Below are 26,425 nucleotides of genomic sequence, written 5' to 3' on the forward strand. Positions count from 1 at the left end.
AGCCAGGGCCCCACTGTGCCAGCACAAATTCATATTCAGAGACTTTTCCAGTCCCAAATGGCTTATGAGTTATCCTGGTAAAACAGGCAGAGGAAATAAATTAAACCTTTCTTAACAGTTGGGGAATTGAGGCACCAGGAGGTTTGAGTGACTTAACAGGGATTTGGAGAGGAGGAGCTCTGGAGCCCGAGTGTGGAAACACCCCTGGAAGAAGACTTGGCCTTCCAGCAGCCACCTCATCAAAAATACCCAAACCAAGAGGTGATATCAGATCTGGATGAGTGTTGCTCCCCACTGCATCTGGCTGGTGGGACATAGGCAGCCCTGGGGACAGGGGTTTGGCAGAAACCTGTGTCCCCTCCTGCCCCACTGTGCTGGGGCCAGGCTGTCCCTTCCTGGGGCAGGGTGCACGGGGGCCACACAGCACACGGGATGCAGGCAGAAAGGTCACTGGCACAGAGGATGCTGGCACAAGGCTGGTGCCAAGGTCAGAAAACCTCTCAGCTGACATGAGTGAGGTTGCCAGAAGCAGCCACATTACCCCACACAAGCCTCTGGAGCCTGTTGGCATCTCCAGGGAGAACTCTGGTGATGAAGAGGATGTTAGAAGATCATAGGGAGCTCTTCCTCCATAGGCTGAGCAGTCCTGCTTGTCCCCAGCCAGACACTGTCACCTGAGAACTTCTGGGGTCTTCTCAATGGCTTTGTCTGACTTTGTCTCCCTCTTCTTTGCTCCCCCTTTCAGGTACCTTTGGTAGCTCAGTGTTGTGTCACTGCCTGGAGAACTGTGCCAGCAGCTGCCCTGTACATGAGTATTTTATTCCTCCCTCTGGGTAGGAGTAACACCAGGCACCAGCACAGATTTGGGGTCGTCCTGCTGGAAAGCAGCTCCATGGAGAGAGACCTTGGGGTCCCAGTGGACAATCAGGTTTCCATGGGTCACAATGTGCCCTTGTGGCCAAGAGGGCCATGGGATCCTGGGGGGCATCAGGAAAAGTGTGTCCAGCAGATCTAGGGAGGTTCTCCTCCCCCTCTACTCTGCCCTGGTGAGACCACACCTGGAATACTGGATCCAGTTTGGGCCTCCCCAGTTCAAGAGAGACAGGGATCTACTGGAGAGAGGCCAAGGGAAAGCTATGAGGGTGATGAAGGGAGTTGAGCATCTCTCCTATGATGAGGGTATCCTATAAATGTCTATAAATATCTGAGGGGTGGTTGTCAAGAGGAAGGGACCAATCTCTTCTCAGTGGTGCCCAGGAACAGGACAAGGAATAATGGGTTTAAGCTAGAACACAGGAAGCTCCACCTCAACATGAGGAGAAACTTCTTGGCTGTGAGACTGAGGGAGCCCTGGCCCGGGCTGCCCAGAGAGGTTGTGGAGTCTCCTCATGAGACTTTCCAACCCTCCCTGGATGTGTTCCTGGGTGTCCTGCCCTGGGTGATCCTGCTGTGCCATGGGGGTTGGACTGGATGAGCTCCAGAGGTCCCTTCCAAACCCTGACAAGCAGAGAGGCAATCTCAACCTTGAGAACCTTGTGCAGTGTCTCAGCAGCACAGCCCTTGAGAGTGACTGAGCTTTGGAAAAGCCCATGGGGTGAAGATTCTGTGGGCTGAGGAGTGTCTGGGGTACACAGGAGCTGAAGGAGGGGTGAGCTGAAGGAGAGGTTTCACTGCAAGTGCTGCCCATGCTCAGAGCTGGCTGGGGTGACCATCAGTGCCCCACTGATAGGATCCATCCTGGAGGATGTTCGGGGCAGGGATCACCCACCTCACTTGCCTGTGGCTCCCTCCATCTTCATTACTGAGGCATTACCTGGAAAGAGTAGGGGTGACCCTGAGCCCACTGCACACAGAGGAGTCTGTGTCCCCCCAGGGACTGGTCAGGCAGGTGCTCTTGCTAGCCCTGGCATCCTTCATCCTACTGACCCAGATCAGCCCAAGGCCCTGGGGTTTTCTGTGTGGGAGGTGGTCTGCAGAGAGGTACTGAAGTGGTTTTAGAAATACCTCGTATTTTTATACATGGGAGAACAGGACAATCAATATTGGATGCTCAGATGGCACATTTGGCTTTTGAGGAAGACAGAGATTGAATGTTTTGAAGCACCACATGCTGAAATTTGCTTGCTGTTTTCTGATTTTTCAAACTCCTTGGGATGTCATCATACCACTGCAATCAGAAGGTGAGAGTTTGTTACTTAAAATACAGGAAAGCAAGCTGGCTTTTCATGTCAGCTCCTGGCTCCTGGAGTTGCAGCACATGAAGGCCACACCAAATACTCAGCTCAGGCTGAGAAATTCGTAAGAGTTGGCCAGGTGCTGTGTGTGTTATGAATGAATAAATTGGCTGCTGAACTCTGAGCTGGGGGGGAAAGCTTTGGAAATTTCCTGCAGAGCTGGAGAGTGGCACCGCAGTGTGTGCAGCCCTGGCTGGCCCATAGGTTCCTGGTGTGGGCCAGTGGAACGAGGCCCATTAGCCCATCAGACCCAAAGGGCTCCAGCAGGCTCAGGTGCAAATTGCTGTGGGGAAAAACAGCCCCACAGCAGCTTCACACCCTCCCCAGTGCTGCTGCAGCAGCAGGCTTGGATTTGCAAACCAATATTTGCAAGGAAATAATGCATTTGCTGCTGCTTTTCTTTCCTTCTTTTCCTTCTTTCCCTTCTTTCCCTTCTTTTCTTTGTTTTCTTTCCTTTTTTCTGATGGAAAGATGTAAGATGCTTTAACAATATTGGTGTAAGGATGACTTGAAGGAATGCTTATGAGAGCAGGTGAACCACAGTTCTGCAGATCATGTTGCAGGCAATTTGAGACACAGCTGCTTTGAATTTGGGGTAAAAGGGCTTTGGTGATTTATAATCTTCTGCTGTGAGGAGCTCCTGCCTCAGGTTTGTCTCAGCCAGTGTGTGCTGTCCCAGCCCTGTTTGCAGGAAACCCAGGACTGCTTCCAATAATCCCTTTCTGTCTCCTTCTCTGCATTTCCTTGGGACCAAGTGAGTTTTTATCTCCATGGCTCTCCACTGATCTTACACACTGTGTGCTTTTTAAGCTATTCTGTGGGCTGGCTGAGAGCCTCACTTAATACCTGGCTGATTTCCTGGCTCAGAGAGATCATTGTCAGGTTTGTGGTTCACTCTAGCATCGTGCTCAGGGGCACAAGTCCTGTGCCTGAGAAATGGGAGGTCAGAAGGACCCTGCAGAGGCATGAAGTCTGACCCCAGACACTAGGGGCAGATTTGCCTGTGGGGAAGAAATGGCCCCACAAAGAGCCAGGGATGGACACAGGATGCTTAAAGCCAGCCATGGAAAGTCCTGGGTAGCAGCACTGCCAGAGACCCTGTCTATCCCAACCCTGGGAGGCTGAACCTGAGCTGCAGCCCCGTGTTCATCCTGCTGAGCCTGTGCCCAGGCACCCAAAGGGGAATCATCTCACTGGACTCCTGAGACAGGCTGTGCACGAGTGGTTACAAATATTCCTCAGGATTTACACAGCAAAGATCTCTCTCTGGGATGAAGCAAGTTACTTCTGGGCCTGCAGACATCAGTTTGGAGAGAAACTGCCCTGTAGGGAGCTGTGAGCATGGCAGGACAGGCACAGTTTCCCCTGCATCCCATGTCCTTGCTCTGGAGGCTTCAGCCCAGAGCCAGAGCCCAGAGCCAGATCTCTTTTGCTCAGTGGTGATGGAAGGTCCTTGGGAACTGCCTGCATGTCAGGGGGTCCCTGTCCCTTCTGTGCCTGTCCCAGCTGTGCCTACCCTACCTGCCCCTGCCCCTGCTGTCCCTGTCCCTTCTGTCCCTGTCCCAGACATGCCTGTCCCAGCTGTCCCTGTCCCTGTTCCCACAGGCTGCTGGTCCCACTTGTTGGTTCTTGCTGGTCCTTAACCCCTGGGGACGTGGCACAGAGGGCTGTGATGTTCATTCAGGGAGTCAGCTGCTTGTGGCTCACAGATGTCTGTGGGACACAGAAGCCCAGCACAGCTGCCCACCTGTCACGTCCAGTTTTGTGTCTCAGAAACAAGGAAATGACTCAGAATGGGATTTTTAAAGCTGAAGGGTGGCCATGTCTGATGGGGTCCTTTCCAAGGCATTGGTGACATCTGTGATGTGGAGTGATGGCTTTCCCATGGGAGCTGCTCCAGCCATACCTGCTGGGTGCCTGTACCACCATTTCCCAGCTGGACCAGTGTGCCAGGCTGACTGCCAGAGACTGGGGCCACCTGGGCATCCCACAGCCAGAGAGCTTGGGAATGCTGTTCTGGGGCTGAGGACTGGTGCCCATCCCAGGGTGTGGTGTTCCCAGTGCACAAAGGGATGGTCCATCCCCAGTCTGATGTTTACTGGTGTCCCCCCACCAGGTTTCTCTCGTGGTGTAGGTCATGCTCAGATCCTTTTCTGCTGCAGAACTCTGGGCTTTCCTCAGCCTCCAAAATTCACTCTTGTCTCTGCTCCACCATGAACTAAAGGCATGCATGGCTCGTGGCTCTCCAGGGTCTGCTGGGGAGCCAACAAGGAGGCTCAGTAACCCAGTGTTGGTGGACCCTACAACTGCATGTTTGGATCAGTGTTCTGGTAGACTTGTTTTTCTCCTGAAGCAGTTTTCTGGCTTCCTGGGGCAATAGCTGAATTACCCAGATAAGGGCAATGAGACAGCTGGGAAGTCAGACACCTAACTGCAGCCCTGGAAAACATTTCCAGGTGTGCTGCTGGGTCTTGGTGTCCCCCCCCCTGTGAAGAGGGGATGGTTGGGGTGGTTGTTCTTAGCTGTTTGTGTGAGACACAGCTGCCAGGCAGGCAGCCAGGGTTAAGTGGGTGAGCAGGTTAAATGGTACCTGATGGAGACCTCTGATGGAACCACAGGCCAGGCTGGCAAAGGCCTTAATTTTCCTGCATCCCCTTCCAGATGGGACACAGCTGGTGTGAGAGCAGAGGGGGCCAGCACTGCTCCTGCTGCAGGACTCCCTGTTACAACAGAGGGGATGTGACAGGCACAGGGGTCTGGGGACCATGGCTGCAGCACATCCTGCTCACCACTGGAGATGTATTAGGAAATATCAGGATGGTATTAGGAAATGTCAGGAATGGAACCAAGCTGCTAAAAAGGGACCTGATAGAGAGAAAGGAAAGCCCACAGCTACCTCATAAGAGCCTGGGGTGCCTGGAACCTGTTTGTTTGTGGTATTAGATGTCCTTTCTGCTTGAATTTTTCTTTAGAAACAGTCAGGATTTCAGGTTTCATCACACTCTGCTTTGGCAAGGAACTTCTTGAGCTGCCAGCGATGAGCACACCGAGTTTGTCACCTGGCAGAGGGCTGTCCTTCCACCCCTGCTCATTTTCTTCCTTCTCTTTCCACTCACAGTACCACTGAGGCTCTGCTGCACCAGACCAGATTGTTAAGAGCAAACCCCATGGGGAAAAACCCAGCACTGCCTGGTGACCTGGGTCCTAAAACACCTCCCTCGGGGAATCAGACAGGATCAGGTTTTCTTCTCTCTCCTTGGACTTTCTTATTACTTGAACTGAGGTTTTTCTCAGGGCTGTCCAACAAGGGCAAAGCAACAGGATAGCCCCTCTCAGGGCACACAGCAGGGCGACCCAAACCTGGTACCGGTTCGGTGCCAGCAGGAGCGGCCACATCGCAGCTGAGTTCCCGGAGCTGAGGCAGAGGTTTGGGCGGAGGGGACACAGAGCAGAGCCCGGCCCGGCTGCCCTGGTCCCGGCTCGGGGTCTGGCAGGGAAGGTGTCACAGAGCCATGCGGGACCCTCCCGAGCCCCGGGGCCGATGGTGCCGTGCGGGTCAGCTCCCCGCCCGCTCCCGGCATCTTCCCGGCTGCTCAGGGCCCCCGGTGCTCCCCGGGAAGCTGAGGCAGCCGGGTGGCTGCCAGCCCTGTCCCCGCTGTCCCTCTCCCGGTCCCGGTCCCCGCTGCCGCCCCCGGGGGCTGGGCGCCATGCCCGCAGCGGGGATCCAGAGGATCCAGCTCCTCATCTCCTGGCAACCATTCCTCCGTAGCAACCGCCGAGGGGAGCGGGAGCCGGAGGGCTGAGCCGGAGGAGGAGCAGGAGGCCCCGGCGGACCCCCCAGGTACGTGTGGCTCTGGCCGGGGCCGGGAGGGTCCCTCTGGCTCTGGGGCAGTTCAGGGGCTGGGGGCAGCTGAACCCACGGGGACCCGAGGGCAGGTGTCCCCTGAGGGGTGCGTGGGGTGGGGAGCAGCTCCTGGGGCTGGTGGCTCCTGGACACTGCTCGGGATGGTGGGGGGCTGGCAGGGGTCCCCTAGGCAAGCCCATGGCCAACGGAGCAGGCACGGAGCTGGTGGAGCTTCCTCTGAGGACATCATTCCCTCATCCTCCTCTGTGCTTTGTCAGTGCCTGGCCTCCAGTGCCTGGAGGGGTCTCCTTTCCTTGGCAAGGAAAGTCAGTGCCCATGGACCAGCTCTCTCAGAAACCAGTCAAGCCCAAGCCCCTGTGCCTGGGAGTTCACCAAGACATCTCTTCAGAGCTGGTCCTCGTCAGCCCTTGGCCCATCTTGGTTGCTTGGTTGCATGTGAGTTGCAGAAGTGAACATCTCCATGACTTCCCTCTGCCCTTGTTCCTCTCTTTACTGCCAGCCTGTTTTAAGCATGGTTGATTTGCACTCCTCGTGGCTTCCCCTTTGTCCTGGCAGTGCCTGTTGGATGCAGAGTGGCTCATGCCACCACTGTAGCTTAAGCTCAGCTTTCAGTATCCCAGTCTCCAAAACCCTCCCCATACACATTCCCTCACACCATGACCATGGGTGGGTGCAGCTCTTGAGCTGAGACCATTGAGCTGTGCTGGGCACTGACATCTGGCTGAGGTTCAGGTCTGGGTCGTAGCATGGGGATGGTGGGGACGTGGCTAGGTAAGCCATGGGAACTTTGTGTCCCTCTGCAGAGTACAAGGCTCATACACAGGACAGACAGGCCCTTGCTGCTGCTGCTTGCACTGTAGTGAGCCCCCAAAGATGTGCTACAGAAGTAGCCTGTGTATTAGGACTGTGGTTCCCAGCCTTTATGTCACAGCCCCTCTCTTTTCTTCATCCCTAACAGCACTGCCCTGTGCAGGAGCCCTCCCCACAGGGCTGCAGGTTCAGGCTGCCCCACATCATGCCCCAGCCCCAGCCATGTCTGTGTGGGGAGCTGGAGGGAGAGCTGCAGCCCCCCCAGCATGGGCTGATGCTCTGCATCCTCTGCAGACAGTGCAGAGGCCCCTGAGGTACTCGTCACGACCAGAAATGCTGCTTTTCTTTCTGTAACAACAAATGGCATTCACATGAACACAGTGTACAAATCAGGCACTTGGAGAATCAGGGCCAGAGAGTGCAGGTGCCAGAGGATGTGAGGAGAAAGCATTGCTGGGGGCAGGCACAGGCAGGAGGTGGTGGGGCAAGGAGCTGAGATGCAGCAGGGTCCTGCTGGCACGAGGTGGCTCTGGGCATGGATCTGGGGGGAGACCAGGGCTGAGCAAGCTCACTGCTCTTTCTCCCACCTCTGTGCTCCTTACAAGAACAGCCCTGTGGAGCCAAGGTGGATTGATTGAATTATGAAGGGTGTAAACAGGTGGTAAGCAAGTATATCTGCCATGCAGTACTGCTCTGAGGTGTGCTTGGACAGCATTTATACCAGAAGGGCCCCTGCACTGACTGTTGATGCTTTGCATCAGTGTCTGGGGACAATAGGACTTGTCTTTCCTAGGGTTCTGCAAATGCTCAAATACGGGACATTCATCAGACACAGCAAACCCCCAAGAGACCCAAAACCTGAGCCCTGATACCCCAACCATGAGTAGTTTCTTGTCAGAAATTCTGGTGTCATCCCCAGCTGACACCTTTATCCAGCTCTCCAATCTGATGATCCCCATTTGGAGATTTCAAGCCCCAAAAGTGGCTTTCAGAACCCTCAGATTTCTTCAAGTGCCCTTCCCATCCCAGCTGCAGAGACTTCCTGACTCACTTTAGTTCTTGAACTTTGGGTCAGCTCTGTGTGGAGCAGGGGGAGCAGTCAGAATGCAATCTACCCCATAAATTCAGTGGCTTCCCACCCGTTCTTATCCTCTGGCCTCTCTGAGTCAGAGCAGCAAGGAGCTTTGTCACTGACTCAGAAGAGGCAAAGGCAAACTGGGGCATTGCTGTCCCCTGCCCTCGGGTCTCCTCTCCATAGCTGGATTTTTGCAGAGTCCCCCAGTGGGGTCCATCTCTCCAGGAAGGGAGATCCAGAGGCAATCCCATCTGGGGCTGCTGCAGGAATGACAGCAGAAGAAATAGCAAAGTATCTCTGGGCTACTGGCAACTCATCTGAAACCTTCAATTACTGCTTGATTGGTGTGGGGCCCCTTGGAGGAACAGGAATTATACTGGAATCTGTCTGTGTATGTACCAGAAAAAAACATATTCTTCTACCATGTGCATGTGTGAGATGGGTCCAGGACTACCCCAAAGGCACAGCCTACTCTGTGGCAGGTTTTCTCCAGCCTTATCAAATTGAGCCTCCCAGAACTAAGCCACAAACACCTCCAGAAAAGCTCCATGAAGAGACTGTAAGATCTTATGCAGACAAACTGTGTCTTTCTAGATCTGTGAGCAAACAAGTGGGAAGAGCCTCTGATCTCTGTTTTTGGCCTTTGTGTGTTGCTGTTTTTAAAAATTTAGCAGCTTTAATTTCAGGCACAGCAGGCAAGTCTCTCCACAATGTGACTGGAGTGGTCCAATTGAACTCAACCCCCGAGAAAACAGCAGGACCTTGGCTTGACTTTGGAGATCCCAGACCCCTGGGGATCCCCTGAAACGCCCAGGATGGAGAAGCCCAGGAGGATGCAGGGAACAGGGAGCAACACTGCCTCTTAGCAGGAGGCCCAGTGCCCTGCCAGCCCCACACAGGCAGCTCCACAGATGGATCAGATCTCTTGGCACTGAGTTTCCATTGCCCAGTGCAGCCAAGGTCCTCTCTAACAACAAGGAGCACTGGATGCAGGTCACACTTTGTAGGACCAGGGTGTGGGATGCTGGCAGTGATCTCCAAAAGGACCTAGGGATCAAGGTAGAGGGAATATGAACTAAAAGACCTGCAGTGAGAGCAGTCCTAAGGGAGTGCAGTCAGGCTGGATTCCCCCAGGATGCCAGGCTTGTTTGGACTGCTGAAAGAAAGGGTATGCAGCAGCTCTCTATTGATGCATTTCTGGGTAAACACTGGAGTAGAGAAGAAAGACAGAGTTCAGACAAAGGACATGAGAAATGGTGCAATATTTGGAGATTTTTAGAGCTGGAAATTCAGATGAAAGCACAAATCCACACTCTGGTGAGGTGCTCCAGGGAGAGCAGGGCTGCTGTGCCTGGGGATTCCATAGATTTCTCCACTGCAATGTGTCACAGGAATGGAAAGATAGTTCTCTGCTTATGCCAGACCTCTCAAAATCACTCCTAAAGCAGCTGCATTTCTTTCTGGGCTCCATGTTTCAAGTGGAACACTAAGAAATTGCAGACAAAGTTGCCTTCCAGAGCAAAAATTAAGATACTTGATCTATTTACAAGGTTCCAGGCAGAATAAAGAGTGTCATGGTCAGAAATTATAAGAACCAGCAGACAGACAAGATATTTGGTCCACATGGCTCAGGAGCACTGCAGAGGACTGCCAGAGGCTGGGGATTAAGAGATGAGGCTAAATGTGTCTATAGCCAGGGCTGTGATGGCTTCTTCACAGATCATCCTTGCCCAACCCAGGCTGTGGGCAGGTACAGATGGGTGGGTAGAATTCTGCAGCCCAGGTCCCATAAGATCAGGTGTGGGAGCAGAAAAATGATCCCTCTGCTCCCACTGGGTCTTCAGACCTGGGAGATGGAGGCCAGGTTGTGTTATTGCTTCATGAATTCACAGTGCTGAGTTGATCATGGTCCAGTAATAACACATTGCAGCAATGGAGATAGTTGCAATTATAACCATTGTGCTGTAATTAGGAGGTTTGATGAGAAGTGAAGTGGGTTCACTCTTGAGGCCACCCATGACAGAAGGACTGGAAGGACCAGGAGGTTCCCCTCAGCATTCATCATCCATGAAGAGGGTTTGAAGAGTGGCTGCCACTGTGCAATTCAGGCAGGGGCTGAAGGGTGTCCCTATGTTGCACCAGGCAGGAGAACTGTAAGAAGTAGAATTTTTCAGCCAAAATCTTTTCTAAGTTTTTTTTCTTAGATCTTCTGGGCAACTCACCTGCCAAACTGAGGAGGTCAAAATCCATTGTTATTTTTTAGTCAAAATACATTATCTCAGTGCTTTCCTCCAGGATGACTGCAGCAGTGTCAGATTTTCTTCCATTTTAGTGTAATTTGGTGCTACGTAGAAATTTTCATCAAAACTGGAATGGAAAGTTCTTGCTTGCGCCCAAATAAAATTGTTTTGACTTTCCAGGTTGCTTTAAAATACGTTTATTTTAGTGTTGCTCAGCTTGAGATGATTTTTTTTCTTGGTTTCTGGCTGTGCAGCTGGTCCCTCTCCCTCTCCCAGTGCAGGAGGAGCTGCTTTGGGTGCCAGAGATCCCTGGGGTGGCTGCCTGGGTGAGGGGGTCTCTCAGTGAGCTGGGCCCCCTTCAGCAGCCACCAGCATCTCTCTGTTTTGGGGATGCTTTTTCCCAGGGGAAACAGATAACTGAGGGCCTGGCAGTGCAGACTGAGGAGGAACACAACATCATCCTGGGCTTCCAACCCACTCCTCACCAGGGCAGCTGTTGGGAATGTCCCTTGCATGTCCTCCTGCAGGGTCCCTTCTCATCTGCCTCTTCTTCCAGAGGCCTGTTTTTGGCAGTCTGGGCAGGCAACAGGGCTCATCTTCTTCCTCCCTTTCTGCTCTAGCTTTACTCTCATGTATTTCTGCTCCACCTCCTCCCCTCCTGTCCACCTTCCAGCTCCCTGAGGACTCCTGATAATTATCTGGGACACAGCCACTGGCTCACAGGCCCCACCACGTGCAGCAGGAATTGCACAGTAACTGCCATGACCTGCCCGTTTTTCCTGCCTGATATCTCCTGGCCCATCTGTCCTTTGTGTTTATCAGGCATCTAAAATAACAGTCATGTTAATATGGCTTTTCCTCCCAGGAATGCTGGGAGGATTCATTACTTAATGCTTGTAGAGTGCTTTGAAGGTAAGTGCCAAGTGGGATGATGGTAGGAGTACAAATGGATCCTTTCATCCCTTCTCCTTCCTTGTTTCTCTTGGGATAATGCTCAGAGCCAAGATGCTGTCCCTTCACTGTGTCACCTGGTGGGGATGGTGTTACCTCTGAGCAGACATCACCAGTGGGGAGTGAATAAAACAGCAGAGAAGTTGGGCTGCTGAAGTAAAAAGGGTCTGAGCAGGAGCACCTTGGGCACCCAGCTGGATGCCCCGGGGCTGGGAGGTGGCCAAGGCTTAGGCTGGGGGGTGGGCATCAGCTCTGCCTGCCTGGGCTCTCTCTGGCTTAGGTGGGAAGGGGACTAGAGCTCTGCCCCCTGATGTGGAGCTCAGCTTGGTGACTGCCAGCATGTTTGGAGAGATGAACCCTCCCTCCTGGCTGCCTGGGGCCAGGGGGCATTTGACATTTCCCAGGCAGGCAAGAGGTCAATATCTTCCTGGAGACCGGCTGGTGAGAGGCCTCAGAGGGCTCTAATTCTCCTAAAACCAAGGGAACCTCCCATTAGGGACCAGGCTATTCTTGTCCCATCATCCAGGAGGTCTCTGTCATTGTGGCCACATCACCACCCAGGACAGGGTTCCCCATCCCCATCCTGTTCAGCCTGGTCTCCTGAGCCTCTCCTTGGCTCTGCAGCACAGGAGGTTTGGGTTTGCTTTGAGCTTGCCTTTCTTCCTCATAAAAGCCACATAGCAAAGATGAGAAGAAGAGGCTGAGGGGAAACATGACCCCACACTTTGTGGCTGACACTTTGGTAGAGCTGCCAGAAGGCATCCTGCCAAGTGGGATGCTACAGATAAGACATGCCCAAAATGTAGGACAGTGCTGTTCTCTGGTCTCCCACTCCTAAGAGGATGGTTTGGGTATATTATGGTGGCAAGGAGAGCTGGACAAAGGGTGGAGGAGACTGCTGGGACAAACATTTCCTGAGCACAGCAGGACAGGAGGATGCTCATAGTGCCTTCACAGTGTCACCTGCTCCAGAGACTGCAGATGAGCCCCAGTGCCCCTGGGCTGCTGGGACATGATCCCACCCTCACCCCAGCTGCACCCAGACCCTAAACCACCCTGAGGACAGAACCCCTGCAAGAACAGCACTTGCTTTTCTGCACACCACACAGGTACAGGTGCTGCAGAGAGGGACCTGGCAGGCACCTGTAGCACCTGGCAGGGCTGGTGCTGGGCACCCAGAGGCTGTCCCACATCTGGAGAACCAGGATGGCACCTCCAGCACATGGAGGAAGGGGAGCCCAGGCACCAGCACACTTCACTGGCCACTGTTTGTCAGGTGGCGGAGCTTTGGTGAGTTTTGGTGAGGTAGCTGAGGTTTGGTGGTTGGGTCTTGTTAGAACTGTTTGCTTTTGCGTGTGGTGCCATTTTCAATGACAGTTCCAGGACTGTCATTTTATCCCAAATCTCTCTGAAATGGCCAACTCTCTTCACTTCCCAAATCACACTGTTTTGTGGAAAACTGAAAGTGATTTTCTCATGGAAGGAATGAGATTTTCTGGTGTGGATTGGTAGGACAGGGGAGTGGTTTTCCTGTTTTCTACCCTCTTTTCTGCTTTATTCCAAACTGTGCAAAAGGGAACCAAACTCCAGTAGTTTCACCAGATTTCTTTCAGCCATCTCTGCCAGCTACCCCCAAAGGCAGCCAGCTCTGGGGAGGATCACAAAAGATATCCCTATCCCAGAGGAATGCAAGGGAAGCTGAGGCAGAGCCTGAGTAGGACAAGTCCAGCATGTTGGGCAGTAGGACTAAAATTTCCTGCTGGAGAATTCCCACCAGCCATGCCCCAGCCCTGGATCCTCCTCATTGTACATCAATAGGGAATGAATTCTGGCTTTGTCTGGGCTGGGAAATACATGTTGGAGCTGGTGGTGGTGGTCAAGCAGTAACGAGGCTGACGGAGATTTATTTTCAGGCTGCTAGAAACTGGTTGTATACATCTGGAAAATTGACCTCTTCCTTTCTTCTCTTCTCCAAAGCAAGCATTAATTACTGGGGCAGCCTGCAGAAGCTGTGGAGAAGGCTTCTCCACCCAGAGCTCCCTCAGGGCTGCCCAAGCAGGCCTGGCAGGAACCACCTCTTCAACCTGGCTTAGAAACCTGGTCCTCATCTCCCTCCATCCCAGATTCTGATCCAGGTGATCAGCCCTGAAGCTGGCTGGGGGTGGCCTGGGGTGATCTCCTACTCACCCTTCCTTTCACTCCCAGCCCCAGGGAGGGGGAGGCTGCTCCTGAGTGGAGTGAGGAGGTCTTGAAGCTTGGAAAAGGGGGATATGGTTGGCACAGTGGGAGATAGGGCAGCTCCAGGCTCAGCTCAGCACACCACATCTCTGGGAACTCTCTCCACACTGGAGACCACAGGAGCTGGCACTGGGCAGTTTAAAAGTTTGGAAGTCTCTCCCTGTCTCCATGACTGAGCTTCCCAATTGTATGTTTCAGTTTCCTCTGGGTGATGGTGATGGAGATGGTTTGAGTGATGGTGATGATGAGTCAAGAAGATGGGTTTTGCACTTAACAGGGTTGATCCTGTTCAAAGAATCATAGAGCAATGGAATGGTTTGGGTTGGAAGGACCTTAAAGACCATCTAGTTCCAACTCGTGCCACTAGATCAGGTTGCTCAAGGTCCCATCCAGCCTGGCCCTGAACACTTCCAGGCAGGGGGCAGCCACAACTTCCTTGGGCATCCTATTCCAGTGTCTCACCAACCCCACAGCAGAGATTTTTTTCCTAATGTTTAACTTAAATCTCTCCTCTTCAAGTTTTAAGCCATTGCCCCTGTCCTCTCACTACACACCCATGTAAAAAGCCCTCCCCCAGCTTTCTTGTAGCCCCTTCAGATACTGGGCAGCCTCTACAAGGTCACATCAGAGCCTCCTCTTCTCCAGGCTGAACAACCCCAACTTCCTCAGCCTCTTTTTGCAGAATTGCCCAGCAGGACTCACTCCAGAACCACTGGCCCCAGCTGATGCAGGATGCTCTTTTTTTTCCAGGCCTGTGCCACATGAGCTGCTCCTTGGCATGATTTCCTCCATCTGGCTTTGCACACTCTCACTCTCCATCCACGCTTTGCACAGCACGGAGCCTCCTGAGACCTGCATGGAACCACCCTGGGATCTCCCCTGTCTCCTGGACTGGGTGGGCTGGGAGCCCCAGGGATGCTCCCTGTTGTCTTGCTCCCTGTTTGCAGGAATCCAGATGATGCCAAAGGGGCTCAGGTTTAGGGAGAAGCAGCAGCTGCCTGGAAAAGCACTGGAGGGTTTTCCAGCCTGTCTGGCTTCCTGCTGGGGCTGTGAGCTCCATCTGCTCCTGCCTCACCAGAGCCTGGGCCAGCAGCCTGGGGGGGGCTGTGGGGGGCAGGGGGAGGACAGGCAGCACTTGGATTTTAGGTGCCCTTAACCCCTGAGTTTCAGGCGACCTTCAAACAAAGCCCACGGCCCACATGCTGTCTCCTGGTTAGTGCCAAAGCCCAGCACATCAGTCACCCATAATGCTTTTATAATCTGCTTTCTTTAAGATGACTGTGCCTACCAGAAAGAGAGGGGGAGGCATGATTAATTTTCATTAGCCTTGTAAATAATAGTCTTGTTTCTTTTAGTCTTGCCCTGTAATTAAGGCTCTGGTTCCAGGGCTCTGCAGAAGGGAGCTGAGATTTGGTGGTGACTCAGAGGAAGCCAAGCTGGACATCCCAGCAGGGCCAGGAAAGGGACAGGGGCAGAACCCCTGTGCTGGGACCCTCAGGACAAGAAGGACACTGAGGGGCTGGAGTGTGTCCAGAGAAGGGAATGGAGCTGGGGAAGGGTCTGGAGCACAAAGTCTGCCCAGGAGGGGCTGAGGGAGCTGGGGGTGTTGATCCTGGAGCAGAGGAGGCTGAGGGGAGAGCTTCTGGATCTCTGCAACCCCCTGAGAGGAGGTTGGAGCCGGGGGGGGTCAGTCCCAAGCAACACATCGTCGGGCAAGAGGAAACAGCATCAAATTGTTCCAGGAGAGGTTTAAATTGGGTATGAGGAATAATTTCTTTATGGAAAGTGTTGACAGGCCCTGGCTGCCCAGGGCAGTGGTAGAGTCACCATCCCTGGAGGGATTTAAAAGAGGTGCTGAGGGCCATGGGTTAGTACTGGACTTGCCAGTGCTGGGTTCATGGTCAGACCCAGTGGTCTTAAAGGTCTTTTTCCAACAAAAATGATTCTGTGATTCTAAGGGACAGCAGTTCTCCAAGGGTAGAGGGAAAAACCCATCTGAAAGGCTGAGGTTTTCACATCTTCATTATTCAAATGAAAGCAAAACTGGGGCTGGCAGCATCTGTCCCAGCAGCCAGATGTTGAATATGGATGTGGTGTGATCTCAGGAGTTCAGTGACATAGAGATGAGGTGGGGAAGGAATATTTGCATTTAATCTGAGGCTGGATGACCTACAGCCACCAGTGTCTGAGCTCACAGGCTGTGTCCAGAGCACCAGGGACATATCTGCTCTTGAGCCATGGAGGGGACAAACAGCTGAGGACACCTCTGGGTCTCCATGAGAGAGAAGACCCAATGGGGATGTGGGATCTTTGGGGTAGGCACGTGGCTGAGGAAGATCAAACCCTCAGATGAACAAGATGGGAGGTTTTGGAGCTTCAATTTCTATTTTTGGTGCCTGCTAAGCAAAAACATTCCTGCTTTTATTCTAAAAATGCTGTTTTGATACATTTCAAAGAGATACTGATATTTTATAACAAAAAGCTTGAACAGTTGAAAAAAACCCAAATCAACCCAAAAAAGTATGTTATTACAGATCCCCAAAAATGGTCTTGCTGGTCCCAAAATACTTTTTTTTGACAATTCCTTGGGAAAATCAAATGAAAATTTAATCTGAGGAAAAGCCTGAAAGAAGAAATTATTTCCCAAGCTAAGGCAGAAAATGAAACATTTCTGTGGATGCCTCTCCCCCCCCCTGGTCTCTGGGCGCTGAGCCACCTGCAGCATGACCTTGGCTTCTCAAAGCTCCTAGGGCTGAGGTGGCTCTCACCAGAGAGAGGACAAAAGGAAGGACCTGTCCCATGTGCCCAAGAGGCTTCTGCCACAGACACAGGGTTTGCCACGAGTGTCTTCCCAAATGTGCTTCATCTTTTCCATCCCTTGCCAAGCTGCAGTGGTGGCCACATCAGAGCAGAGTGAGGAGCACAGAGACCTGGCCCAGGAAGGACTAAAGTAACCTCAAGCCCACCTGGGCTGTGATCAAGCTGTGAAGATCAGGGCTAGAGCCTCCTCTCAGCCCTGCCATGGGTGTGTGGAGCACGGGGTTCACCAGGGCAAGGTCCTGGTTGCATCACATCGTGCCCCTCGTGCAGGATCCCAGCAGAGCTGGGGGGAACCAGCCACATCCAGAGCCACTGTTCTGCTGGCTGGTGGCCTGTCCTGCTGCCTGATCCCTGCCTCTACCCCAGGCTCTCAGGGCACAACAAAGAATCATGGCCTAGGACACAATGTCCTTCATCGCCCCACCTCAACCCCTTCTTTCTGACAGGACAAGACCTGTCCCTACTCTGCCATGGACCCCGTGCCATGCTCACCACAAACTCTTGTGTTCTCCCTCAGGCAATATCTCTTTCACTGCCACTCCAATGTTATTTTTCCATCATTTTTCCAACATTTTTATGTTTTTCTTGCTACAGGCTGGCTTGCCTCAAAATGCCAACCCCCCAGGAGATGTTTAGACACTGGGGTTTGGCTTATCCTGAGATGGAGGTGGCAAGTGAGTGACTTCTGGCAGCATTTGGCCATGTGTGGTTCATTTCTTCACCCGATGTGTTGCTGCTGCTTGGGAAGCAGACCTCAAATCTGAGCAGCAGCATTTCAGTTCCATCACTCCCCTGGAGACAGAGGTTGGAGGGGATCAGGCCAGGTGACACAGCCACCTCTATAGATGTGTGCAGGAAACTGGAGTTAGGGAATGCAGCCCCATTCAGAGAGCAGGTAGGTAGCAGAGGGAGGATCAGAGACTGGAATGCCTCCAGCTGGTCCTGCCCCACGGGATGGTGCTCAGCCCATCTTCTCCAGGACAGCAGCACTTTGTCCTGGCCCAAAAAATTCACATGGAATGAAATAAAGAGGGGCCTATGTGTCTATGGGCTGAGAAACAGTGACCACCCAAAGCAGGGAACTGCTGTTTTGGTTGCCCTTCTCCCTAGGACAAGGACAAAGCATCACAGGAAGTGGCATCCTTTTTCTACAAGCAAAATTGATCTGTGGAACTTGCTGTCATGGGATAGCAGAAGCACAAAGCTAAGAAGGCATCAAAAGACAAACCAAAACAAACAAAAAAGACAAAAAAAAACAAACAAAAAAACAAAAAAATTTTTAAAAACAAACTGAAAGGGCTGTGGATAAGGAGGATGTTTTTGCCAATCTTTGGGTTATCTGGAAAATGCAGTGTCCAGGATACCACCAGCATAGGACACCTCTAGGAATACCTCCATCCTGTCAGCCTCCACATAACTCTTCCTTGCAAAGTTCTCCATCCCTCTGTGTGCTGCTTGGAGCAGTCTGGAAGTCAAACTGTCCAGCTCTGCACATGAACCCAGTCCTACAGCTTCCATGGGAGGAACCTCCTGCTGAAGAACACAGCTGCTTCTGGGAACAGTGTTTGCCCAGCCTAGCAGATGCAGCAAAACCCCTTTTTTTAAAGAGCTCTTTTTTTAAAGAGCTGTTTGCTAAGGAAAAAAAACAATTGGCACATTAATTAAAAGTGAGTGATTAAAGGACTGGGAGGGAATTACTCATCTTGTTAAAGGCAGGCACCTGCAGAGCTCTTCTTGCTATCAGAGTGACAGCATCCTCCACCCCACAGAGAAGACATGGCCTCTCAGCACCCCTCACCAGCATGGCACAAGGTCCTCTCATCCAGACTAAACCCACAGCCAGGGGCCAGCACGTCCTGAGGAGCTGCAGCAAACTGATCCCCTGTGACCCTGTGCTGGTCAGTGTGACAGCAGATGGCACAGCCCAGAGCACCCCAAAACACGAGTGCTGTGGGCCAGACACATCCAGCAGCATGACCTGCACCCAGCAGCACCACATGGCCCTGCACCTCCTGGGCTGGCCCTGCACCTCCTGGGCTGGCTCTTCTCTTCCAGCACCAGCTTGGTCGGCCCACAGACATGGGGTTTGCCAGGGATGGCTTCTCAAAAGTGCTTCATCTTTTCCATCCCTTGCCAAGCTGCAGTGGTGGCCACATCAGAGCAGGGTGAGAAGCACAGACTGGGGACCTGGCCCAGGAAGGACCAAGTGTTTCTGCTGCAGTGGCACTCAGATGCTGCAGATTATCCCAAATAATGTTGAGTTTTGTCAGAGCACTCAGTTGCACACCAGAGCTGGTGAAGAGACAAGGCTGAGGGCTCCTCAGGAGCCAAATGAATGTGGGGCTTTCTGACAGGAGGGGCTGGGACCTGGTTTAGTGATTTCTTGCTGAGAGTTCAAGTGGCCATAACAGGTTGTGTTCAGTCCCAGAGGGAGATGCTGCTCTTTCTCTCCCTGGCCTGAGCAGCCAAGCAGTGTCGAGGAGGGACAGCAAGGAGCAGGACAGATGGTTCAGATCTTCTCTGCCACAGAACAGTAAATCCTTCCCCTCTGGGGCTCAGTGGAGGTGGTCAGGGCATGGGCACTGTGTGGCAGGAAACCCCTAACCAGAAAGAGGATCCCTGGCTCCCTCAGTGAGAGGGGCACTGAGGACAGAGACTGCAGGGCCACGGGCTGGGACAGGCTGGGCAGCAGAGGAGGTGGCCCCAAGCCATCTCCTCTGGCCTTCCCCTTACTTGATAGCCACATCTCAGCTCTGTCCCAGCTGTGCAGTCAAACCCCATGTTCTCTGGCTCTGTGTAATCAGCCAAATGTTAAAATAAGAGCCAGGGCAGACAGTGGGCACATGCCAGTCCATGGCTGAAGGTATCTGAAGCTGTAGGCACAGGAGGATCTGCTCTTCTTTGCCTTTCATTCAATGTGCCTGTCCTTTTCTGTAGCCAGGCATAAAATTCTTGGAAAATCTCTCCCAGGTGCAGAGCCATTGGTGCTGCCCACATCCTGCCTAAGCTTGGTCTGGAGCCAACAGATCCGTGGTGCCCTGAGCCTGCTCTGTGGCCCCCAGAGGGGCTTCACCTCATCCCCTCTCCCCTGGCTCCAGCCTGGTCCTGCTGCAAGACCCTCTCAGTCTGGTCCATCAGCAAGAGGCTGTGGGCAGCTCTGTTTCCCTGCCATTCCCTGGTGTTACTGCTGGCAATTTTCACACCTTCCTTCTAGCTCAGTCAGTTTCTGACTTGGAAGGAATGTGGAGTTTCTTAGAAGAGGTGATGTCCAGGTGCCAAAGCATCACCAGTAATGCTCTCCCATAGGGCCAGATGCTCTCACTCCTGGCTTCAGCACAAGCTTCAGAGGAGGAAAAAAAACTGCAGAAAAGGTGGAAAATATAACGGGGATGTATTCACCACATGAGAGAGGCTGAGAGCCTCCCACTGGTGGTGAGGTGCTGTCTGTAGGGTCAGCAGGAGTCACCTGGGTCTGTGGCCCATGCCAGGTCCTAGGAGAGAGCCAGCAGCCTGGACAAGTGCAGATGGTGTTTTTCCTCCTAACTCCTGAGCCAAGTTTTACCTTCAGCCATCCCTTCCCCAGCTCTTCAGCATCTCCCCAGCTGCTGACTGCATCTCATAGCAGGGCACCCAGCCTGGGGACAGGGAGCAGGGCTGTCCCAGGCCTCTCCACAGCACCCAGCTGGAGTAAGGGAGCTCCCCATGGCCTTACCTGACCCAGTGCAGGCTCTGGCACTTGTCCTCTCCTGTCCAGGGGTCTGAGTGGTACCAGGACTTGTCCAGCTGATGATGTTCCATGTCTGCAGTGCTCCCAGTGTGCTTTTCAAAAAACAAAATGCCATAAATCTGGTTTATTTCCTGGAAGATGTAGGCATGAAATCGCAGGCAAGTGTGTTAGAGTTCTGTTTATCACAGTGCCCCAAACCAGAAGTACAGTCACTTTCAGAAAGGTAATAGCACCCATGGAAGAAATCCCTGAATTTGTTCATCCTTTAGGTCTCAGAGCTGTGTTTGAACTAAACATCTTGGGGAAAACCTCCCAGGTAACTTGAGCTTTTCCCCATGGTGAGGAATGCACTGCTCCACTCAGTGAAATGTTGCCATTTTAATGGCCAGTTGCTTGCTTGTTGAAAATAAAACTTTTCTTTGCTTGTAGTCTAGCCTGAACCATCAACAGCTGCCTGCCCCTGGGTGCATGTGGGGTCCTGGGGTCCTGGCTGGACCAGTCCCAGTGCTGAAGACCTCCCTGATGTCAGCCTTTAAAGGGCTGCTGGTCTGCAGCTGGGTTGCTTGTGGTCCTGGTGTGTCCTACTATGAGCCACTCTGCAGTCCTCATGGCTCTTCTCTAAGCCCTCTCCAGTTTAACAAAACAAGCTGCCAAAAAACATCTCATTTCTAGTAAGATGCCACCCCTGCCACACACTGCAGTGTCCCTCACTGGTCAGAGTCCCATGTTCACCATCATTTTGTACAGATCTCTTCTGTTTAGCTGTTCAGCCACTGTGCCCTCAAATCTATCTTGGCATCATACTAGGATACAGTTCTCAGCACAAATCTCTTTAATTTACCCTTTCCATGCCTATCCCAAAGACACTTGCAGAGCAGGCTCTGAGGCCCACTGGGATGAGCTGGTGAGCTGTGGGAAGCTCCTCCACACATTCTCCATCTTCTGCTCCCTCTGCTAGGACACAGATGTGTTATTTTACTGGTAGATACAGCTCATAAAGCTGACCTTGCCTGCCCTGACATTCAGTGTCCCTCTCTGTGCCCTCATTCCTCCCCAAAGGTGTTGATTTTAACATTTGCTGATTTTAACACTCCAATTATGTGATGCTCCTAGCCAGATTTCAGGAGCACAACTAGGTCGTGTCCATACGTGAGCAGAGAGTATTATCCAGGCTCCCTGGCATCGGTGTGAAGGCAATTAAAGAATTTCTTGTCTTTAAGTCCCTTGCTGTCTGGACCAGTTTTCATTCTCAATATCATGATGTCACGCTAATGAAGGCTTCTCAGCCCCTTACTTGCCCTTCTCCTTCACTGTTTCCTACCCTGCTAGCTCTGTCCCACTCCCTCCTTGCTCCTGTGTCCTAAGATGAAGGTCTTACTAAGGAACAGCATCATTGCTGCAGCACACCAGACCCTGCAAGCTCCCACAGCTGGGCACTGCTGCAGGACCCTTCTTCTTGCAGAGGCACCAAGATAGCCCAGAGGAGTCTCCAGCATAGAATCATAGAATCATAGAATTAGCTGGGTTGGAAGGGACCTCAGAGATCGAGTCCAACCCTTGACCCACCGGTGCGGTTGCTAGACCATGGCACTGAGTGCCACATCCAGGCTCTTTTTAAATGTCTCCAGGGATGGAGAATCCACCACCTCACCAGGCAGTCCATTCCATTGCCTGATCACCCTCTCCGTAAAAAAATTCTTTCTGATATCCAGCCTAAATCTCCCCTGGCACAACTTAAGACTGTGTCCTCTTGTCTTGTTGAAAGTCGTCTGGGAAAAGAGACCAACTCCCCCCTGGCTCCAACCTCCTTTCAGGGAGTTGTAGAGAGCGATGAGGTCTCCCCTGAGCCTCCTCTTCTTCAGGCTGAACAGCCCCAGCTCTCTCAGCCTCTCTTCATAGGGCCTGTGCTCGAGTCCCTTCACCAGCCTGGTTGCCCTCCTTTGGACCTGTTCCAGGACCTTGATATCCTTCCTGAACTGAGGGGCCCAGAACTGGACACAGGACTCAAGCTGTGGCCTCCCCAGGGCTGAGCACAGGGGCAGAATCCCTTCCCTGGACCTGCTGGCCACGCTGTTTCTGATACAGCCCAGGATGCCATTGGCCTTCTTGGCCACCTGGGCACACTGCTGGCATCCCCTGTCCCTTCCTGTCCATTGCACACCCAGGAACCTCTCTGCCTGTGAGTGCATCCTTACCATGGGTTAATGAATCCTCCTCAGCATTTCCAGGTTACCCAGCCTGGGCACTCCCTGGGTGTCTGGGCCCTGGGCAAGGAACATGCCAAGTGAGATCCCTCAGTAAGAACATCCAGAGTCCCTGCTGGGGGTCACTGTGGGCATGGCTGTCACACCGTGGGGACCAAAGGGGCTCAGTTCTGCTCTGCACAGCTGTCTCCCTCCACCAGAAACCTCAGAGCTGTTTTCTGCTGCTCCCATGCTAAGATTCAATAACCTCAACCCACAGGGAATTCTGTCACCTCCTCTTCTCTCTGGTGCTGCTGGCTACCCAGGCTTCAATCTCGGACCCAAACCTAATATCAGGAAGGGAGAGTGGGATTTCTTTCAAACGAAAGAGATTTCAGTCACTCAAACTCTTCTCCCTGAAGTCTTTCTCTCTCATGTACCTGCAAGCTCTGAGGCTCATGTCCAGCAGGTCTTACCAGGTTCACCTGTGTACAAAATGAATGAGGAGGATGAGTCCCCACTGTGGCTCTGAGGTTCCTCCTGACTGACAGTGGCTCTTGTATCAGCCTTCTACACCCTCCAAGGGTCAGTGGTCACAGTGTGTGGACCTTGTGCCTCAGCCTCTTGCCTTCTTCAGCTCCCATCACTCAGGGTTAGTGAGCAGAGTGTGTTCAGGGACCTAACTGGGGGAGAGCAGGAAGAGGAACATGTGCTGTGATGTGCTGTGACTCTGTTTTCTTCCTCCCCTGACCCAAACCCCACTCATCTGCTGACAAATCCTCTGTATAGGGACCTTTGCCAGCCTGCAGGTCTTGGAGACAGGAACACATTCAGGTTCAGCAGGACTTTGCCACCCTTCCCACCTTTGCTTAGTTGCTTCCTCTGGTGTTTTGCACACATATTTTTCCATTCATGCCTCCTTCAGAAGAATCATAATACTGTCTGCAAACCTCCTCACCTATGAGATAATATCTTTTAAGCCATATCTCATCTCTGCTCTCCACTGTCTCCACAGAATCCTTTTTTAATTCCTTGAATGGGAGGCAGTGATAGCTCTCAAATCAGGGGCCAAGCATCCTTCACATAAAATTTAATTATTTCTGGGAGACCCAAAGGAGCTCACTGTATTTGTTTTATCCAGATAAATGGTCATGAGTGTAGAGGTACAGGAGCACTCATATATTTATTCTTCCTGTTGCTAGATGTGCACAGAATGATGCTATGGCCCATTTCATAAGGTAGAGCAGGCCACAGATTTGTAATGATTATACCTGAACTTGCAGTCTCTAAATCTAAGTAGCAGAAGGAACTCGAGTCAGGGATGAGAGCAGCAGGACAGCCCTGCATTCAGCAGCACTTGCTGTCAATGGGAGCCTGAATGGCTGACTCTGCCCTGCAGCCATTTGTCCCTTACTGAGCTGAAGCTGCCTCTCCCCTTCTCCCTGCAGAAATCCTGCTGGAAAGACAGGATCTGCACTCAGGCTCCCAGCTCTCCTCCCCCAGCAGAGCCCTGGATCCAAGGAGGGTCCAGCTGTGACACAGAGAAGCCCAGGGAGGTCACTTTGCTGGTTCCCTGACACGATGGCTCCATTTCTGCTCAGGTTTAACAAGCAGCAGACACGGGCACTTTGCTCAGACACTTCCAAGTTTGAAAGCAAAGCAGAAAGGCCTTGAAGCAGAAGGTGAGGGATGAGCCAGGAAGGGATATCCCTTTCTCACACAGCCCAAAATGCTGCATTTTGAGCTTGTTACATTTCACAGTATTTTCACTAAAATTAAATCCCAGCATCGTCCGTGGCTTTCCAGGAACATTGCCATGAGTGCTCTGCTTGCCTCTGCTCTGCTCAGCTTGTGCCATGGATGGCAATGCAGCCCCACGTGTGCCTGGCTGGAAGGGGAAAATCATCCTGCCCTTCACCCCATGCAGCTTCTGCTGCCCACTGATCACTCGTGATCAAACTCTCATCAGCTTGGGCTGCAGACCCCCAGCAGGCAACAGGATCCTTTGCTCAGGGTTGGCTCTTTCTGTCTCTGAGGTGGCAGTAACAGGGATCAGGAGTGCCAGATCAGTCTCTTCGAGGTCTTTTCCAGCCACACTTTAAGTCCAACAGAATCATATGGGCTACAGAAGGGCAGTTTGTGTTCCTCCTCTCTTGAGCCATGAAGGAGACACAACAACCATGAGCTGATTCTCCAGTGAAGTTTGGCTGCAGAGCCCCTGAGGCTCTCGTTCACCGAAAGTGTCTTGAATCATGTGGGGAATGAACAGAATTTCATCAGCAGGGTGGCCCTGAGCAACCAAGAGCATGGGAGCATAGAGCCCACCCTCAAAGGACCCTTCCCAACCTCCTCCATCATCCTGTGCCTTTATTGCTTGGAAGCTCAGGGCTCCCAGCTTGCCTCCTGCTCACCACCCTTCCTCTTGGTCTGCAACCCACCTGCCTCATGTTACACCACTGATCCTACCCGTGCGTGGCCCTCCACACATCATCTTCACTGCAGCAGCCATGGCTTGAGTGAGCTGCTCCTGAGCACAGGAGAGCAGGGGATGGATGCTTGGTAGTTAACACAATGCAAATGTGTTGGTGGCACAAATTGTTTCCTTGGGGCGTTGATGCTGATATTAATTAAAGGTAATTATAGCCCTGCTTTCTCAGTGCAACAGTAGCAGCGTTACAGACAAAAATGTTTCTTCCTCCAGAGCTTCAGTGGGATCTTTTATTTTGAGAAATATTCTGGGAGAGTGGAGGGCTGGAGCTCAGGTACTGCTCCTCCCACTCACCCGTGGGAGTGATCCCAGGATCAGCACCACTCCTGGGTGTAGGCTGGGAGTCACCCTGCGAGTGCTGGTGACATAGACATGGTGAGTGATGGTGGCACTACTGGTGATACTTGTGCACCCAGGAGGTGAGCTGAGAGCACTGCTTAGAGCTGCTGATGGCTTTCACAATGGACATTGGTGCCTCTGGTGACCCATAGTGTGACCTTTCATCACAGTACGAGGGGACTTAGAGGGGGAGAGCATTGGCTGTGCTGCTGCTGGCTGCTCAGATGGATGTGAATGGCTGCAGGTAGCACTAACCATGGATACTGGCTGAGCTCTTGCAGGCTCTGCACATCTGGATGATGGGCTCAAACCTACCCCAGTTCTCTAGTAGCTGGAATTGCTTTCCACGTGGAGAGAGCTGTGCAAGGGTTGGATGGTGTCAGTGCAATTACAGCTGCCTGACCATCTGCAGCACCCAGATGCATCAAACCTCTTCTATTATTAATGTTTTATTTAGTGCTGGGAGCAGGGGCCTACGGGCAGCAACCTGCAACCAAATTGACACCTCTGAGCTCAGGAACATCTGAGTTTGAGATGTGGAATTGTCCCTTGTCTTCAAGAGCTGATGCTTCCAAAGCAGAGGCCTCCTCAGTCAGCAGAACCAAGCTCCGTCTCCTGGGAGTGTCTGTCTCTGGTTTTATAGCTGAGTACCCAGCAGGAGCAAGAAAGTTCAAAACCAAGTGTTTTAGTGTAGAAGAGAGGTGAGCTCTGGGGACGTGGGACTGTCCTGTGTAAACAGCAGCTGGGTCCTCCCCATGCAGTGTTGGGGCTCAAGTGGTGAAGAGTAATGGAAAAGTGAAGAGGGTTTGTAGAGGCTTTAGGAGGGAAGTCTTCTGATCTGTCTGTTCTTCTGTCTGCTGGGATTTCCACTGTGAGTCTCCCAGTGCCTCCTGAACACCAAGTCCTCTTGGTGGAGGATGGGAGAGCAGTGCTGACCTCTCCTTTCTGGGGACAGAGAGCTGCTGTCTTAGCAAGGCCACCACTTTGGGCTTCCTCTGCTTCACCCACCACTCAGATCCAGCTTCTCTAGAAAAGCTGCTGAGATTTGTATCCTTTTCTCAGCCTTCCACATGGTTCCCCAGCCAAGAACCCCTTTTTTTGCCTATTGTACAGCCCCTTGAGCTCTGGCCTTCTCAAGACCCAGATGGCCACCTCTGCCCAAGCAGAAATGTGAAATGCCCCAGCCACAGGAAGGCTGACTCCTGGCATTGGGTTACCACGATGTTCCTCTCCCTTGCTTCTCAGTAGCAAAAGGCTGAACCCCACAGACTGCCCCAGCACTGTGGGTGCAACTTCTCAGTGCAGAAGAGACAAGATTCATGCTCATACACAAGTCTGCCTTGGAAGTTAATTGATGTAAACTCCAAATAAATTTAATCTCACCGATAAAATAATTTGGGCTGTGTTCTCTGCTGTGATGCAGGGGTTTTTGAGGACATAAAGAAACATCGGGGG

General features: G+C 52.4%; 1 protein-coding gene across 2 annotated transcripts in view; it reads left to right on the forward strand.

Moving 5' to 3' along the window:
• Window positions 1-5,973: 5,973 nt before the first annotated feature.
• DLGAP4 (DLG associated protein 4) overlaps window positions 5,974-26,425 on the forward strand; it is a 97,430-nt gene continuing 76,978 nt past the window's right edge. The window contains exon 1 of one of the 2 annotated variants that reach the window (XM_071759707.1): window positions 5,974-6,075. The gene's annotated coding sequence lies outside the window, so the exon portion shown is untranslated. The remainder of the gene's footprint in view (window positions 6,076-26,425) is intronic. The other variant, XM_071759708.1, reaches the window with a different exon arrangement.

Source organism: Heliangelus exortis, chromosome 16 (assembly GCF_036169615.1).
Source record: "Heliangelus exortis chromosome 16, bHelExo1.hap1, whole genome shotgun sequence".
NCBI lineage: Eukaryota > Metazoa > Chordata > Aves > Apodiformes > Trochilidae > Heliangelus > Heliangelus exortis.